At 39.3% G+C, this 17,590-nt stretch overlaps 1 protein-coding gene across 2 annotated transcripts in view; it reads left to right on the forward strand.

Annotated features, from left to right (window-relative positions):
- Window positions 1–17,590, forward strand: part of EEFSEC (eukaryotic elongation factor, selenocysteine-tRNA specific) — a 120,476-nt gene that overhangs the window by 79,661 nt on the left and 23,225 nt on the right. The gene's annotated exons all lie outside the window — the stretch shown is intronic.

The raw sequence follows: 17,590 nt of genomic DNA on the forward strand, positions 1-17,590 counted from the left end.
GAGCATGGGAACTGATGGGTGCTAGAGTTTATAAGTGTCATTACTGGGGTTTTTTCCTCCTTCTTTTGAGACAGGAGAGTAGTTCTGAGCCTTTTCAAAAGGCAATAATAGGTGCTGCGTTTTACTCAGATTGTGGGATAAGATTTTAACGATACTGGGAGTACTTTTTGTATTTCTGTAGTGTCTTCAGCCTATTTGTCACTAGTTAATTCCCTGCCCTCTTTAGAGAGATGAGTGAGATTACTTCTATTATACAAGTGGAAGAAAAAAGTCCTAATATTCTATGACAGCAAACAATCTCATAGCAATTGATCTACAGAGAAAGGTAAAGTTTCCTGATTCCCTGCTGAAGAGGGACTGTTTTTTCGTTTAACTTGGGGCATGATGCAACTGCACTAATTTTGACCCTCTGCAAATTTCCTTTCTTTCCTATTACAAGATAAGAATTTCTGACCAGACAAAAAAAATCTGTATTCTATCCTAACTGTAATTCCAGTTTTGTCACCAAATGCTAGACTTTGCAAATAGGTCTGAGACCATAATTAGTCAGCACAGTGCATATTTAAAGAATAATATTTAAAGTAACCCTAACCAGATACATGTATGGTTTTAGTTTTCTAGCATAAAAATGCTTGTAAGGGTTCACTGAGATAGGTACCTTTAGGTAGGTGGTGAAATTATTTGTAAATGGCCTTAATGCTGAAAATCAAGATAATATCTTGCTTAAAAATGTAATGTTCTTCATAGTTTTTCTCTTCTGGCCACAAAAGTTTGATGAAAGAAAAGAACAGGAGGATGGCACGTACACTGCCATTTCCACATTTTGGATGGAGGAAATGGTTCTTCCTGGAACAGGGAGAAGCCTCATAAGTAGTCTTTGCCACTATTGAGGATGTAAGCAGGAACTGTAATTGTGAACCATCAGTTAAATTAAGAAAACTGTATATGGACTTAGAGAATGGCATTTAGCTCTGTAGATTGAGTTTGTGGGAAGAAATGATACCTTTCACAGAGGTGTTCATTATCTAATCTTGGTTACACTCTTTAGATGCTTATCAGGAGACCTTGAAACAGAGGGCCTTTTATAGTTTGGTCTTTCAGTGAGAAGAATATGTACCAGAATGTTAGAATTTAATACCTCTCTAAAGTAGGCAGAATAATACAACTTAGTTTGCTTTGCTTTAGTCTGGGTCAAACTTGGGTACTCTTGTTGTCTGGAAAGAAAAGACAGTAAGTTAAATTAGCTTAAGCTAAGAGTATCAAGCAATGGGAAAGAAACACAGAATTTGGAAGAGCCTGAAGCCCCATGTCTTTAAGAGTTGCAGAGATCTGTGTGTAGGGGGAGGGCTATTGCTGTGATGCTGTTTAAGTCAACTGCAGTTCACATTCCTTTGTTAGATCAGTGTTGCTTTTTTAATGTGTCTGCATCCTGTTTGTGGGGTTTTGGTGTTTTTGCTTTATTTTTTAAATTTAACTGCTCAGGCTTTTTTCTCCCTTTCCCCCATTCTTCATCCTTGCTTTCCTTCATACATTCTCTTACAGATTTATTTTGTGAAGATCTCTTTTTAATTTTTCTGAAGTTATTTCTCCATGATTCCTTCACAAGTATATCTGGGAGTTGGGAGGGAAGGAAATGCCCACGTTGAAAACTGCTTTGTATTGCCTCAGCCTGGCAGTCAGTCAGTCCTCTCATTTAAAACCAATCTTAACCTCTGGAATTGAGTTGCTGGTTTGGGTAGTTAACCTGATGATAGCTGATGCCTGGTTTTAGAAACAAACCTCTGCATAGCAGTAAAAATCAAGTAGATATATCAGAGCTTTGTGTCCTGACTGCTGAAGGTAATTACAGACCATGGCAGGTTGTAGGGTGTGTCATGATCCCACTGGTGTCAACAGCCTCCAGCACCGTGCCCATTCACGGGAGCAAGTGTTGGGCTCCCCAAGTCTTGTTCCAGACTCACTTGGAAATGACTCGTGTTTGCCTGTAGATCACAGCCTGGGAACGTTGTCTTACGTCGTCTGTGGGCTGAAACTTGGCAGACCACGACTGGGAATGGCAGAACATGGATCTGTTTCTTATTCTGGCACTGCTTGTGTGCAGCAATAAGTCAGATATTTCTCTCTGCTCGTCTGCTCTGTGAAATGGGGATAATTACTATCCATTCTGGAAAAAAAACAAAATAATGTAATCTCTGATTTAGATTTACTCCAGGCTTGGAGCATTAATATTTCTTGAAAAGGCTTAATTATCTTTCTTTAGAGTACAAAAAAACACATCTAGAGTACAGCATGCAATTGGAAGTTCTTTAGTTGCTGAAAGATGTCAGTAGTTTGGAAGAAATTCAGGGAAGAGCAGCAAGAATGCTGGAGAGACTGAAGGGATTGATTTATGAGGGAAAGAAGATGAAAAGAAATGCTTGAAGCTTGGCTAAATGTTGTCTAAGTGGGAGATATGATTATCTGCAAGTATTTGAAGAACATAACGGAGAAGAATCCCTTAGGGTGGTCCAAGGAGGTGGAAGCAAAGCTAATAGCATGAAATAAAGCAAAGTGTAGCTTGAGTATTGAGAGATGTTATTTAGCAGAGATTTCTTGCTCTGCCAAATCATCTTTGCACAGGAAGATGATGTATTCCATGTTGAGAACAGTCGTGTGCAGTTTGCCTGGATGTTTGCTAAGTGCTCGTGTCAGGTTAAAACAGACAGGCAGCAGCGTGGTGAGTGGAAGAACCATGTCCTTTCATCTCAGTTCTAGTTCTGTGTCCAAGCATGCTTTTATTGCTTGAAGGCCAAGATATAACCTACTTTCTAGAATGTTTACAGCAGCATCTAGTTTTGTGGGGTTTCTTTAAGTATTTGCTGGCTGACCTACTATTCTGTAGGACTTGGTTGTGGAGCTGTTCGTGCTTTAACTGAGGACAGAGTTTCAAGGCCTGTTAATTGACAGGATGATGCTTCTTTTCTAGACTTGTTGTTGATCAAATGCATAAAAAGGAGGACATAATCTCTAAATCACAAGAGTTTTACCTAATTTAACAAGCTGCTTATAAAACAAACAGGATTTGAAAGGCAATTTAAAATACACTGCTTTTAAAGTTATGCTGGCGTGTGTGTGGATGAGGGAGGGAGCTACTGATGGAGTGCTCTTGGCCGAGGCGGGTGATACGTGGCAGCTGCTTTAGTTGTACATGGAACAATGCATAAGGTAAGCGAGTGAAAAGTATTGTTCAAGAACAAGTTTGGAGAGGCAGGAACTGTATGTTTAAGTGTCTTATTCTAAAGAAGATAAAAGCTAACAGTGACAGGATTTGGAAAATGCTTATTTCAACATACCTTGCACCAAGGAATGTCATACCAGTTGATAAGAAACTCAGAGGAAAGTTCAGTGAATCACTTGAATAACTTAGTGCTCATTGTAGATTTTGTGTAACTGTCTCTCACTCAAGAATTGACCCTGTAAAACTCTGCTTGGTTTGTAAAATCATGATCTGTTGAGGTGTGTCATGACATCTTTTGAAAGATTGACTCTAGATGTGCCCATTTCATTGGTTTGGGCACATTGCATTTGTCTTGTGCTTGATTATTGTAAAATGTGGCAACTTTTTAAATCTGATTGGAGCATATGTGATATGTCAGGCACAGTTCACTTTCATGTGTCTTTACTGTCTAGTGAAGTGTTCATCCTTTCTGAGGCACTGCAGTGTGTTTGACTGCAATTCTCCTCTTCTCTTTTTGCCTAAAAATTGTTATACATGACTAGAGTTAAAAGCTACCTTATTTCTTAATGCGAAAGAAGCAGTGCATATCTAACACTCGTAAGAGCTGAACACATTTCTCAATTGAGGAAATTTAAATATAATAAAGGACATACTTTTCATAAGAAGAGATACAAATGAGAATATTGAAAGACAAGCTTTTTGGCTTTGCTGTTCTTTTTACCCATACAGGGTAACAGTAGTTTTAAGTTTCTTAGAACAGGCGAAGATGAACTTGTTTGTGACCTTTGTGTCTTTTGTTGCCTGTAGCTTTTTGCCTTGCATTTATGTGTGTTTCTTGTATATGAGAGGACCAGTGTCTCACTGTTTCCCCTGCTTGTCATGGTAGAGTGACTGAATGTGCCTTGAAAGCCTGTTCTGAAGTAATAGCACGGATGTGCTCCCTAACTCGGGACACAGTGTGCTGTATAAGATGACATAAAGTGGTAAGAATTAAGCAATCAAGCCTTATTCTTGAGAATCCTTCATATTCTTAAGTGTGAAATTAAGGCTGGAAATGCTGAATGTGTGGGTTTTTTCTTGGGGTATTGTGGAAGTGGCACATCCTTGGTGTTTTTATGTTTTGCCACTTTTCGTTGGATGAGATCCCACACTGGCTTGCAAATTAGTTAATGACATAGTGGGAAAGCCTTGATGTAAGAGATGCATGTGAACAGCACTGCTCAGCATAATTTCAGTTCCAGGTAAAAACTGAGAATTTAAAAGTAGAATTCAAATTTTTTTAAGTATTTTTCAGCACTTCACTTAAGCAAGCAGGTCAACTAGAGGTTAAATAGCATGAGGGAGATGAAAGTTATGCAAAGATAGAAAAATGCAACAGTAAAATAATTTGTGTATCACATTGGCTTCTCTAACTTTCCCCTTAAGAACTATCTTAATTGATTTTTTTTATATTTGATTTTTTTGTTATTATTCAAGACATATCTCACTTTGTTCAGGTAGGTCTCAACACACCAACGTAGCTGGCATTTGTGGAATATTACTTTTAGGGGTTTGAGGTTTTTTTTAACAACTGTAGGAGACAAGCTTTAAATGGTTGACTGTAGATAAATGTCCTATTCCCAACTTTGTAATTTGGAGGACACTCCTTACTGACATCAGCAGGAATGGGGCAGTCTAAACCTTTTCATTGCACTGAGAATAATTAAACATCCTGTCACTAAGCAGCATATTTTTTGTGGGAGATCTTGACATTTGGAATTCTTTGCTTGTGTTGCATTAGAATAGGATAATCTTCTCTTAGGCCAAATGAAATTTAGGCACATTTAATGTCCTTGTTTTTCCAGCCTGGCTCCTGTTTTAATAAAGGAAAGTAAAAAATTGTTGGCTGCAAGGGTCTGGTGGGTTGCCATCCCTGTCAGTATCAGGTGAGGCTGAGCAGGATTTCAGTCAAGAGGAAAAACAAAAGCCCAAGGGCGAAGAAATCTGTGTAGCTGTGTTTTATTTAAAAGCTGGAGATTAGCTCTGCTTGTTCTTTCACAGTCTCTTTCCCCCAGCCCTCTAAAACAAACAAAACCTAAAATCCTTGAGGGGCACTTCAAGCATAAATCTCCTTCTCTCCTTTTTGTGAAAGTTGGCTGGTGTTGTATGGACAGAGGCTGGAAGAGGATTGTTGCCAGGGAGGCATCACTTCCTTTTATGATCCCCTCTTGAGCAGATTAAACGGTAGTGATGTGGAAGTCCTGGTGACCACATAGGAACTAGGAATTTGTACTGCATTTACACAAAAAGGTTGGCCTGAAAGAATCAATCCCTACCTTTTAAGTGGTGGCATCCTGTAAGCCCGTATTGACCTTTGGAGCTGAATATCCAGATTTATTGACCTTAGAGTGTTCTTGTGGAATCAAAGTCAAGATTTATGCATATTCCTTCTGAATGAAAACAGAAGTCAAGGAAGTGTTAACTTACTAACTGGCTGTCTGCCTCATTCACGCTAGTATTGGGAGATCCTGGTCCTGACTGTAAAGACAGAATTGCAGGATGAAGTCTGTAAACTCGGAGCTCTGGAGGGGTGATGTGTTCATTGCAAGATCGGTTTCAGAGGCATATGGTCATTGGACACTACAGCAGATGCTGTGCTCAGGGGAGGCTAAGACTGTTCTTTGGAGCTGAAGTTTCCACTGGAGTGTCTGTCCAACAGATTGTTCTTCTGGGATCAAGCAGATGTGGATTAGGGAATTATCAGGTATCAGGTGATGTAGCAACATTTTAGTGCTTCTGTGGGAAAAAAAAAGTCCAACTCCTGTGTAAGCCCTTGTGTTGGGTACAGTGTAGGCTACCACAGTGATCTTCTGGGTAATTGAAAAGAGTTAAATGGAGCCTTTTATTTTACTCCCGCACACCCTTTTTATTCTTGTGCAAGAGGAGCTTCATGAAAGTGTCATTAATGCAATGGAAGGACCATTGGTGGTTCTACACCATATAATGTAATCAGTGTTTCATTCCTACTCATCACATTACACCAATGACCATCACACTCCCTTTGAAGGCAGGGCTACGGGTGGCCTTCAGGAAGAAGTCGTGTTGCTCTCTAACCAGTCCTTTGGTGGTGAAGAACAATGTGTACTGACCTCTTTTTGCTGCCCTGAGTAGCAAAGCACCTTACACTTGCACAAGTGTGAGCTGAGCCTCAAAGCAAACTGAGCTTTCACTCTGGGCTTTGCTGGCTATTGTGTTCCTGTTTAGTTTGTTATTTCTATTCTACTCTGTAGAGCATGTTTTTCTGAACTTTTTGTTTGCATGTGGAAAGCAGTAAGGATGTAGGTGCTGCCTCAATCTATAAAGAAAATTACTTTGAAAAGACGAGTATTATGGTGGTGAAGTTAAGCATTTAAAACTTCAGAATATAGAATATCTTAAGTATCTTTCCATTGTAAGATGTGTTCTGATACCAGTCCCAGTTAAGTGATTGCATATTCCCCACACTGGCACACACAAAAAACTTTGATGGCTTTGGGTAATGCTTTGTAATTGACCTGTTGTCCTGTACTGAGTTCTTTTTTCTCCTCACTGCATAATTAATTCTTTTTTTTTTTTTTTTTGCACTTCACTGGAGTCCTGCTGTAAATATGAAATCAATTATTTGTGCTATTTATGGAAAAAAAATCCTATTAAGAAAATAAAAAGAATTCCAGCAGATGGGTTTTGTTTGACCATAGGGTATCCTTACTTCTACAGAATCTTTCCACTTGGGAAAAAATAAAACAAAACAAACAACCCACAACCTGTTAATCACTTACATACATTCTCTTTTCTTAATATTAGCTTCCAGTCTATATCAAGCATCCTTCCACTTTAAGTTTCTGCTAATGCTCTTACATCTTCCATTTACTTCTGTCCTTTATTCCAGTTTGCTACTGCTGCTGTTCCCCCTGCCCGTCTTTCTGGATCTCTGAATTTGTGTGCTAGCTTTTTTTGCCCTCAAATATTTCTACCCACATTTTCAGGCTGCTTGTAGGGGTGTGCAAGGTAGAGGGGATTTTTCTGACCTGTGGATGTTCTAGTGTTGTTGTATTGTGAGCTCTGGAAAGAGGAAGGGCTGAAGGGAAAATCCAGTCTAGCTCTGTGCCTGAAATTGCCCTCTGCAGATGGAGGCTGTTGGGAATTAGGCTGCCAAAATAGTCTGCTCCAAGTGCATTCTAATTAAGTTTCCTTTTTTGCCTCCAAGAACAGCAATTGCTCTACCGGTTATCCTAAAGTTAAATTTCAAATCCCTGTTGCAAAATAGAAAGATGCTATAATAGAATTTGTTTATCTTAATTTGAGGATAAAATGTGGATCTGATAGTGTGGGGAGAGCTTGGGGGATGACTGTGGGTTTTTACAAGTATTTTGAAACTGAACAGTTGTTGTTTCAGTTGGCAGTGACATTGGTAGTCAGCTGTCCAAAGTACTCATGATAGTAAGCCCCCAAAGAATGATTTTCCTTTCATAAAAAAAAAAAAGTAAGTTTGTAAAGATTGTTTCTTTCCTTAGATAAACTCAGGTCATATATCTATATAAGATTCTTCTAAGCCACAAGAACTAGATACATAAATTAAACAAACTGAGATTTGCACTCGGTTGCGTGTGTTTAGGATCTGGGATTTCGAAAGAGGTACACTTATCTAGAGATTTGTGGTAAAACTGAGAGCTGGAAGTGCTGCTGTGTATAATAACCTTGCTTCTGTGTAGAGTCTCTTGTGGTCGTAAGTCTTTCCAGTTAATCCAGGCTTTGTTATTTTGGGGGGATATAGTTATTGTGGAAAGTTGCATTCCCTGGGAGAAAAGAAGCATCTTGCATATTTTAGGACTGTTACTTTGCTGAATTTTGAATAATTACAGCAGCAACTGTAAGCTCTTGGACCCTATTGCACAGTCCAGCTCACTGGCAGGACATGTCTGCAGTGGATGTGGCCAAGAGGCTGCTGTGCTCTGTGCTCATATTTGCCATCACGTCACCACTAACTTGCTTGGTGACCATTTCCAAATTACCTAATGCCTCCTGGCTCTGTGCTCCCGTTATGTAAACTGCCCTGTCAGGCTATCGTGAGGCAAGACTCACATGCTTAGGAAATCCTTTGTTCAATGGGATTCCTTTACTGAAGGTTACCTTTTGTAAGGCAAAAGGGAAAAACAAACAAAAAATCACAACAAGTTGGTGGGTGGCAAAACTAAATATTCAAAATGAGGAAATGGACAAGTTTATTTCCTCTGTTAAAGCAATCCTACCGTTTTGCATACCTGATGGTTGTAAAGTTCCATAAACTCACAATTGCAGAGTAGAACTATATTCTGCATTGTCATTTTATAAGTGGAGGTGCATTGCTACAATCACTACAAACCAAATATCCTGTTCCTTAGAGAGCAAGTTCTGCATTTAATTTTGATGTCACTGGGTTTGTGCTCCTGAAATTGCAAACAATTTGGGTTAGAAGAACATGGCATGGAACAACACCATCACCCTTACTTCCATGAAATACTATAGAAATTTAGTGTACCACACATCCTGCACGCAAGGATGCATGTGCTACCTTTTGTTTGGATTTTTTGTTGTTCTTTTTAGGTGTTTCATTTTGCACATTCAATACACTCTTGCAGTAATTTCAAGTGTGAAAACATTTCTCTCTTGAGAAAGAATATAGCTAACAGTGGTTTTTATTATGTGCTATGGAGTTTGGCTGAGCAACTGTAGAGCATCAAAAAGATAGTAATTCAGTACTACCTTGTATCTCCTAGAACAAATGGGAATATCTTTTTATTTTTTTAATTTAATTCTACTATATTTGCCTCTGCAGGTTTGGGATGCTTCAGCGTGTCCCTTGAAAAAAGTACTAAAGGGACAAAGTACAGTTTGTTCTGAAGAGTAACAAAATATAGATATCATAAAAATTTCTGTTGTTTTACTGCTGCTCAGTTGAGCATTGTCCTTCTGAGAAGAAAAGGTCATTTTTCTTGCTAAGGACTTGGTTGATGTCAGTACAGCCAAATGTGAGGGGTTCAGAGGATACTTGTGGATTCAGGTATGGGACTGAACTGCCCAAACATGGTACGTTTTGATCTGATTGTTAAATTCTCCAAAAAAACATGCAGGGGACTTACCTGATTTATAATTGCTTCTTTAGATGTTTAAGGTGGAATTTTACTTTGAAGGGCTACTTTTTTTGGTGAGAGATGACTGAAATACTCTGTGCACAGGTGGAGCAAGGATTTTGGGGTGACCTGTTCAAGACGAACTTGCTCTGTCCTACTTGTAGTGGGCAGCTTTCTGTAAGAGTCCTTCATGTAGAGCAAGAAGGTGGAAGCCATGTAGTCTAGATCATGTTCCCAGGTCAGTAGTTTATTTATGCAATACCAAAGAAGAAATTATTTTCTCGTCTTTACTTCCGCTTTCTTGTGCGGGAAACGGGATGGTACTGGTTTTGGATGTTACAGTTCTCACTCATGGTTTTGCAGTATTTGAGTGGAAAATACTTAGGTTTTAAGCCTTTAATATAACTTCCATCTTATTAAAAGTCTCCACAATGGTTGCTCACACATTCAGATTGCCCTCTTGCAATGAAATTTCTCTCCCGTTCTGTAAACTGTTTGTGCTCATTTACTTGATTTTGATCGTTCATCCCCTGGGCCTTTCACCTTCCCTTTCCACCAGTGTTTGTTCTGATAGCTTTTTGAAGTCTGAGTAAAAACATACACCATGGGGGCTTCCTGGAGGCATAGAGCTTTGTGGTTTGCAAATTCTAGCCTATTTGAAGTATTGACTCTCAACAGTGGCCAGTGCTTAGTGGATGAGAACTGTCGTGTGACAAGGATGTTAACCTTGAGAGGCTGATCCATGTTTTGAGTTTGGGGACAAAAAAAATAGTTGTTCTTAATAGTGGGCATTGATTTCAAGGAAGTTTGTGTAAAGCAGCCTTTGGTTTGTGTTTTCACAAAGGGATTTGAGTGTTTAATAAAGAATAGGAAATAACTGGAGCTTCAATAGACCTGTTTTGATAGGGGGGGCTCTGCTTTAACATGATTTTGTATAACGTTATACATAAGCAACAAAAGCATTTCCTGCCTGTAGGTACAGTATTACTACATTTAAAAAAAAAAAAGAGTTGCAGAAAATATTTTTTAAAGTACTTAGTACCTAGAATAAAAGTTATAAGTAAAGTAGAGAATACCATCATCCTGCTTAGAAAAGTCTTTCCTGTAATACCTGAGGTTTAACTTCAGTCACAGGAATAGCATATTGCATGCTTTTGTGCTACATGTTTCATAATAATATTTTTGTTAAACCTCCGAGCCCTCAATTCCCCCCATCCCATCAATTATTATAGATTAGGAAATGAAGGCAATTTGATAATTTGGAGAACCTGTTCTTTCCTGTTGCAACTGATGAGTTACCCAGTTTAATTTTTCTTATGTTTTACCCCATCTCTCTCTATTCTCTCCTCCCCGCTCAATTCCCTCCCTTTATTTAGCCATTTGCCTTTTCTTACTCCTGCAGCCCCTTCCTCTGCCAACTGTCCTTGCCCATGCAACTCTGAGCAACCTTAGATGCTTTTTAGATTTTTTTACAAGGTAAATATATTAACTACAGAAACCTGACCTGAGAAAATGGACCTGTGCCATCCCTTCAATTACTTCATTGCTTCACCCTCAAATGTGTCATTGTATGTAAATGAAGAACATTGTGTGGTGCAGCCTTTTGCTGTGCACCTGAGGATTTTAATCCAGTACATGGATTTGCTGCCAGGTATGTATTTGCTCCTGAATATATTTGTTTACCTTCTCAGTTTCCCATCTATGAAAGAACAACATCCTCTCTCCCTAGTCTGACCAGTTGATACGTGGTGTGTTAGGCAAGGGACTGTTTGCCTGCATCTTCCTGAAGTATCAGCTCATCAGGATTGGTATTAAAATATGAATACAGCACGAAGAATATGCATTTCTTTTCTTTACGATTGCAATGAATTATCTTTTCGAGCCAGCACAGTGGTGACATGGGCTGTGCCAAGCAGTGTGTGCCAGGTAACACTACAGGCATGAGAGAAAGAAGACGTTTTCGAGGACTGAAAATGTGCTAAAGAATGCAAGTTCCTGCTGACATGAGAGCAGGCTCTATATCATGGACTGGGAATTTTCTTTTCATGGCTCATTACAATCCACTGTTCTCACAAGTACCTCCTCAGAAGATGTACTAAGATTATAGTCCCTCTGGAGTTGATGTGGAAATTGATGCCTGCTTCCCCAATCCCTGGCTTTTTCCCCTAGTTTTTCTTTATGTTTCTCTTGTTATTATCTTAAGTAAGTAGTTTGAGGATATAACGTAATTGGATTTAGTTGTGAGTTTTATTTTTCTGTCTTGAAATTGTGCACATTCAGAGCAGGATTGATTTATTAAGTAAATTATCAGCAATTTTTTTGTTTTTTGCTTGAAGTGAAATTTAAGCTGGGGTTTATTGACCCAGGCTGTATTGAGCTTCTCTCTTCCTTTTAAGAGAAGTTGAGTATTTTTAAGAACCTTTTTCCATTGACCATGCCATATGAAGGTCAAATAGAAATAAAAGTTTTTAAGAAAATACTAAAATATGTGTAACTTCTAATATTTGGCAATTTAGTCCTATGAAAAATCAAATTAATTTCTCACGTCTGTGAAAATATAATAAGTTGACTATTTCTGTCCAGTTGATCATTGTGAAATTCACTAGTATTTACTCTTTAATAAATGATTATGTTTCAGAGTAAATGTATGCTGAAGCAAAAGCAGGAGTGATTCTCTTTTAGAACTTATTTCTTATAAGCATAGGAAAAAAATAGTTTTATTTGACATTTGGAAAAAATTATAGGTAGATTAACAACAGATTTTAAATGTCTTTTTTTCTGTAAGATTTTGAGCTCTAATAAATACCGATACTTGTAAGAAGACTGTGCTATAGAGTTTTGCAAATGAGTTTGGTTGAATAACCTTATTTTCTCTAATCTTCGTAAAGAAAGGATGGATTTGCAATATACACAAATGATTGCTTTTTGGGAGGTTAAGAAGCGAGAGAAATCTTGTAAACATGGAAGGGGGGAAGGGGATGTGTTACTCAGACTCTGAAGTTTCCTGGTTTTGCTTGCTTATGGTTGGGAATTTTCTGTTAAAGACCTGTTGATTTAAAGCTTTTACTCTTATGTTAGATATTTGGTTTTTATGTCAGGACACACATACACGTGGATTACACATATAACAAGTAGAAGCATGTTGTGGGTTCACTGGTACTTTCATTGAACCAGGTAGTTAGAATTGGTCTGGGGAGGAAAAAGGGGAAAAGACCAGCTGTAAGCAAATTGATGGAGGGTATTTCAGTCCACCCCTACCGATTATTTCTAATTGAAGCTGTCTGAGCCAGTCTTAATACAATTTAGTTATCGCCAGCCAGAAGGATTTTATTTATGGAACAGGGCCTGTTGGAACTTCCTCCGACCCCGGAGAAGCTGTGAATGGGAGAGAGCTGATCAAGCAGGCATGCCTGGCTAGCGTATGCATTTCTTTAATAAGGCAGGGATTGATGTCTTTTGCAGTTCAGGGGTTAGGTAAACAGCAGTCCCTCGGTTCAAGGCTCTCCATGTTCAGTTGTTTGTTTATACGGATCTCAGAAGGTTAGGTTAGCCTTCTTGACATCCCCGGGGAGCTTTCCTGACCATGGTATAACCTCATCTGCTCCAAAGTTGCTCAGGAGGTGTCGCATCGCCTTTTAGGAAAGGTACTGGCTGAGCAGAGTGTGCAGCTTGTACGAAGTCTCTAGGAAAGGTGGATGTAATCAGAGCGGTTGGAACACTGGGTCTGTCTTCAGAAACTCATAAATAATTTGCACGTGTAGTGTGTAACTGCTGTGCTTTCATTCTCAGAAATGGTATTTGCACACAAAGATGACTAGAACATAAAACTCAGGCTCTTACTGAATTGCAGTTCTGAGAAATCAGTGACATACATGAGTAATTTCATCAGAACTTTGAGGTTAAGTCCTACTAGTTTGTGCTTCTATTCAGTTGGCAGTGGTAGTCCATTAAATTAAATAGAATAAACCTTGAATAAGTAAGTAACCATGTTAATTTTTCATTTTAAAATTAGTGATGGTTCCATGTTGAACAATACAGGGAGTTAAAGCATGCATCTCATGAGGTTCACTTCCTTAGCTATAATATCCTAGTTTTCCTCCTCCACAAAGGCTGGTGATGGTCACATGAGAAGTGAGAAATTAATGGTGCAGTTTCATCTGGGTCTTATTGCAGTGTAGTTCTGACAAGTGGAGTTGTTCTGGAATTTGAGGATGACTTTGCTCTGGGTTAGAAGTGTGCTTTATCACGTGTGTGACTGGCTGCTTTTAAAATGTGACATGTTATGAAGTTGGCTTAAATCCCAGAATTTGTTGAATTAGTTTTTGCTGATTTGATGTCTGGCTATTCATACTTCATTTTTCTGCAACACCTCCAGGCTGTAACCATGCAGACCCAAACAGAAATTAGTAAACTGGCTGCACACCTACAGCATGGCTTGTGAAATATCCTCACAGATGGGGAAACTGAGGCACAGACACGGGCTGTGAATTGCCACTTGAGATTCCTAAGAGGGCAGAGTTCTGTACTGATCTTTCCTGTCTTGGAACCCCCAGCGTTCTGCTGCTTGACCTGCGATGTCACTGTTTTCTTGGGATCAGTTTGTGCCAGTCCTAGAGCTTTTCAGGAAACCTGAACTTTACGTGGTGGTCACAAGTAGGACGATGCTCCTAAAATATCCTGTCCTGTACAGATCCATATGGGTGGCATCCCAGCTGAAAGGTGTTCAGAGTGGGAGGCCGCTTCCATGCTGACTGAGTTTTCAAAGTTTTCAAAGTGCCAAAATATGAACATCTTGTCGCTTTTAAATAATGTGTGGGGTCTGACTTAAATGTTGGGTTTCGTATTTAATCAGTATTAATATGATAACAGGAATGTGACAACTGGAGCGAACACAGAGATTATCTTCTTAGCCAAATGCATCCATTAGCTAGGAAATATAGGTTTCTATTAAATGAAGCGGACAGATGGGCTGTTGGAGGTGACTGAGAACAGGAGGGGGAGGGGGCTAAGAGGTGAAAGTTGAGGTTTAGAAAATCTCTATAAAAATAAAAACAAACCATCCATCTTGATGGCTGGCGTTTTACCCTCCCGCTGCACTTTCGGGATGGTGCTCCGGTTCCTATCAAGAACATTATGCTGAAACTTAATCTAACAGAGCACTTACTCCTGCCAAACTCTGGCTCAGCAACTGCTCCGCTCCCCCAGAAAGAAGTGGCCAACAAGGCTTCAAATACAGGACAATGTTGTACGATCTTCAGGAAAACTGCTACTTTGAGATCCCAGGGAAAACAGATTGGATCTTGCCCATTTAGTCTTTTTTTTTTTTTTTTCCTGTTTGGTAGAAAAGCATGTTGGGGAAACAAAATCGTGTTCCAGCATTTCAGAGCAGTTGTAAAGTAAATTATTCATCTCTGTGTGTGTATGTGTGCAAATCCCAACCTAATAACTGCTATAACAATGTTTATAGCCAGTGTTTGAAACGAAGGTTATAATAGTATAAATAATTTTAGATAATGCAGATAACAAGAAGAAAATAATATAATTAGAATTTTACAAGATGGATAATTCACTAAGATAGATGGAGTAACACAATACATTAAAAAAAATAAAAATCTGTAACAACGCAAACATGACACTGGTGACAGGAAACATCTGCTTTGCCAACCATCCCTGGGCTGGCCACAGCCTCACATCTGCACCTCCAGCCTGGGAGCTGTGTGTGCTCCATTGCATGTGTGTGTCAGACCCTCAGCCTCAAGTGGGTGGCTCTGTTCTGACACAGAGGTTTGGGTTATTCTGCTTTGCTGCATTTGTATTGATTTTAAGTCTAAAAGTGTTTTACTTGAAAAAGAAATTGAAGAAACCACCTAGGATGGTGCTGCTTAGGAAGAGAAGGATGAGTGTGAACAAATGGAAGTTCATTTTTCTGAAATCTGTTTTGGATTGGACCTAATTATTGTTGCAGCAATTCCGCATGTGAGTGGTGAGAGTCTGGTTGGGTGCAAACAGTTTTGCGTTGCTTGTTCTGATTTTCCGTCCAATTTTGATTTTGCTGCCTGTGGTTATTCCTCCCCTTGGATATTGTGGGAGATGCAAAACTTCCTTTGGCCAAGCTTCGTATGGAGTTTTAGATTTGATGATGGTGGGGAATAGGAAAGGAAAAAATGTGTGTCAGGAGGGAGAACCAGCATCACTCTTCTCTCTGGTGTTTCTAGGCTTCACACAGAGTTTCATAAATGAATTTTATGTTCTTTTACTTGAATTCACTCTTTTTGTCTGCATTACTTCTGCTTGATTTTTCCCTTAAACTTTAGGTGTTGGCAAAAATGGGACACTTGAAAGTCCAAAGTAGACTTTTCTTTCTTCTTTACACTTGGCCTCCTGTCCATCTCCAAGCCAATGCCAAATTAACAGTGACCAATTCATTTGGGCAGCATTCACCATATGTTCTTACAACCTCTGACACTTTTAGAAATTAAACTTTAAAACCAGATTGGGTTTGTATTTCCACGTTGTATGTGGTATTCCTTATTTTTATATACTAATATTCCTCCCCCCCTCAGCGTGTGATGAGTAACAGGAAGGGGAAAAAAATTTTGGAGAAAATGTATAGAGGTGGGTGATGGCATAGACACGCTCGTCTCCTGTGGTAGCTGAGGGAGGGCTGTGGCAGGGCCCCATTCCCCAGCAGGGAGGTTTGTGCTTCATGAGGGGATGCAGGAGGTGCAGAGCCATTTTTCAGGCTGCCTTGTCATTCCTGCTTGGGAACCTGACACATGGACCTACTTTCTTGCTTGTGTTGTTTTTCAGGAGGGAGGGAGGTGACTGAGCAGCTATCCCCTTGACAGGGCAGTTTTAAAACATTCATAAAACTTTTATTGGGCTGCCACCCTTACAGATAAATATTTTCTGAGTTTATGGGCTTATTTTAAGGATTGAACCTTAATAGCAGCTTTGTAGCCCTATCCATCCCCAAAACAGCCTTTTGGCAAACCCCATCTCTGGAAGCTGGTGGCTTTTCTAGGTCTTTGGAGTTTCTTCATCACTAAATTATTACCCTTTTGCCTCCTTCCAGTTTTATATTACTAAATGTGACCAACTGTTAAATGAGTCTTTCCCCAGCCTTGCTGAAAGCTGATCCAATGTACCGTATTTGGTCATCATGAAAGGAGAAAGACTGCTGTAGTTATAAATTTATTTTCTTTATTAAATTGGGTTTGTTAGACGTGTTTTATTTTTGTCTTGATCATCAATCTTAATGCTGTATGGGATTTTAAGATGGTACAGGCTCGTGGCATTTCAGACACGTAATGGCACTTTTCAGGCACTTTCTCTATGTGCTTCCACAAATACAAAAGCTTTACAGAGTGTCTCAGCATTAAGTGGGGAAACCAGTGGGCTTGCAGCCAAGGCTGTACAAAGCAATGCTGTGTGTAGTGCTTGGAGGAAGATGGAGCTGCAGTTTGAGCATCTGTGCCATTTGATTTCACTGTGTTGTGTCCAAAGAGGTTTCATGAATTTCAGCACAAGCTTTTGCTCAACACTGAGTGTGTGCGTTTTGGCTGCTCTTGGGAGAGCAGCGTATGATCCCTGTGTGTTCCAACTCCTGAAAAGTGAATGTTTTTAGCACCTGGAACACTACTACATATTGCTGTTTCTTTGTATCCCTGTGCAGTTACTGATCTCTCCTCCTTTTCTTACCAGAGACAGTTGTAACACCTGAAAGAAAAGTGTGCTACTTCTTTTTTTCCTTTGCTCATCTGTGTATTAGGACACTGCTTTCAAAGGCTGATTTCCTGAATAGCAAACTTCTGACACATGATATTGTATTGTGGCATCCTTTGTCTCATCCCAAGTTTTTTTAGGGTGTGATGCTTTTTCTGTGCTGGAACCCCTTTTCCAGCATGTGATTGCTGGTCCCTCAGACATACTCAGAGAAATGCTTGGGGTAGGAAACGACTTAAAGGTTGAGTTCAAAGGTTCTTGTGCAAGACTTAGACTGTAGAAGTGACAAAGATAAAATAGGAGCTTCAGGACAACCAAAGAGACTAAAATAAACTTTAACTCCCTTAAGAGGGTCACTTTGTCCTAACAAATTTTTAAAAACAACCAACCTCGCTTGCTTTATTTTGGGTGAGGTTGACAAGTTATATAGTCAGGGAACTCCCTTTTCCAGACCACTCACAGTTCAGCAATACATTTGCTGGTTTATTTTTTTTTTCCTTCTAAAAATAGGAATATCTAT

The sequence above is a fragment of the Pseudopipra pipra genome, chromosome 11 (genome assembly GCF_036250125.1).
Source record: "Pseudopipra pipra isolate bDixPip1 chromosome 11, bDixPip1.hap1, whole genome shotgun sequence".
Classification (NCBI taxonomy): domain Eukaryota; kingdom Metazoa; phylum Chordata; class Aves; order Passeriformes; family Pipridae; genus Pseudopipra; species Pseudopipra pipra.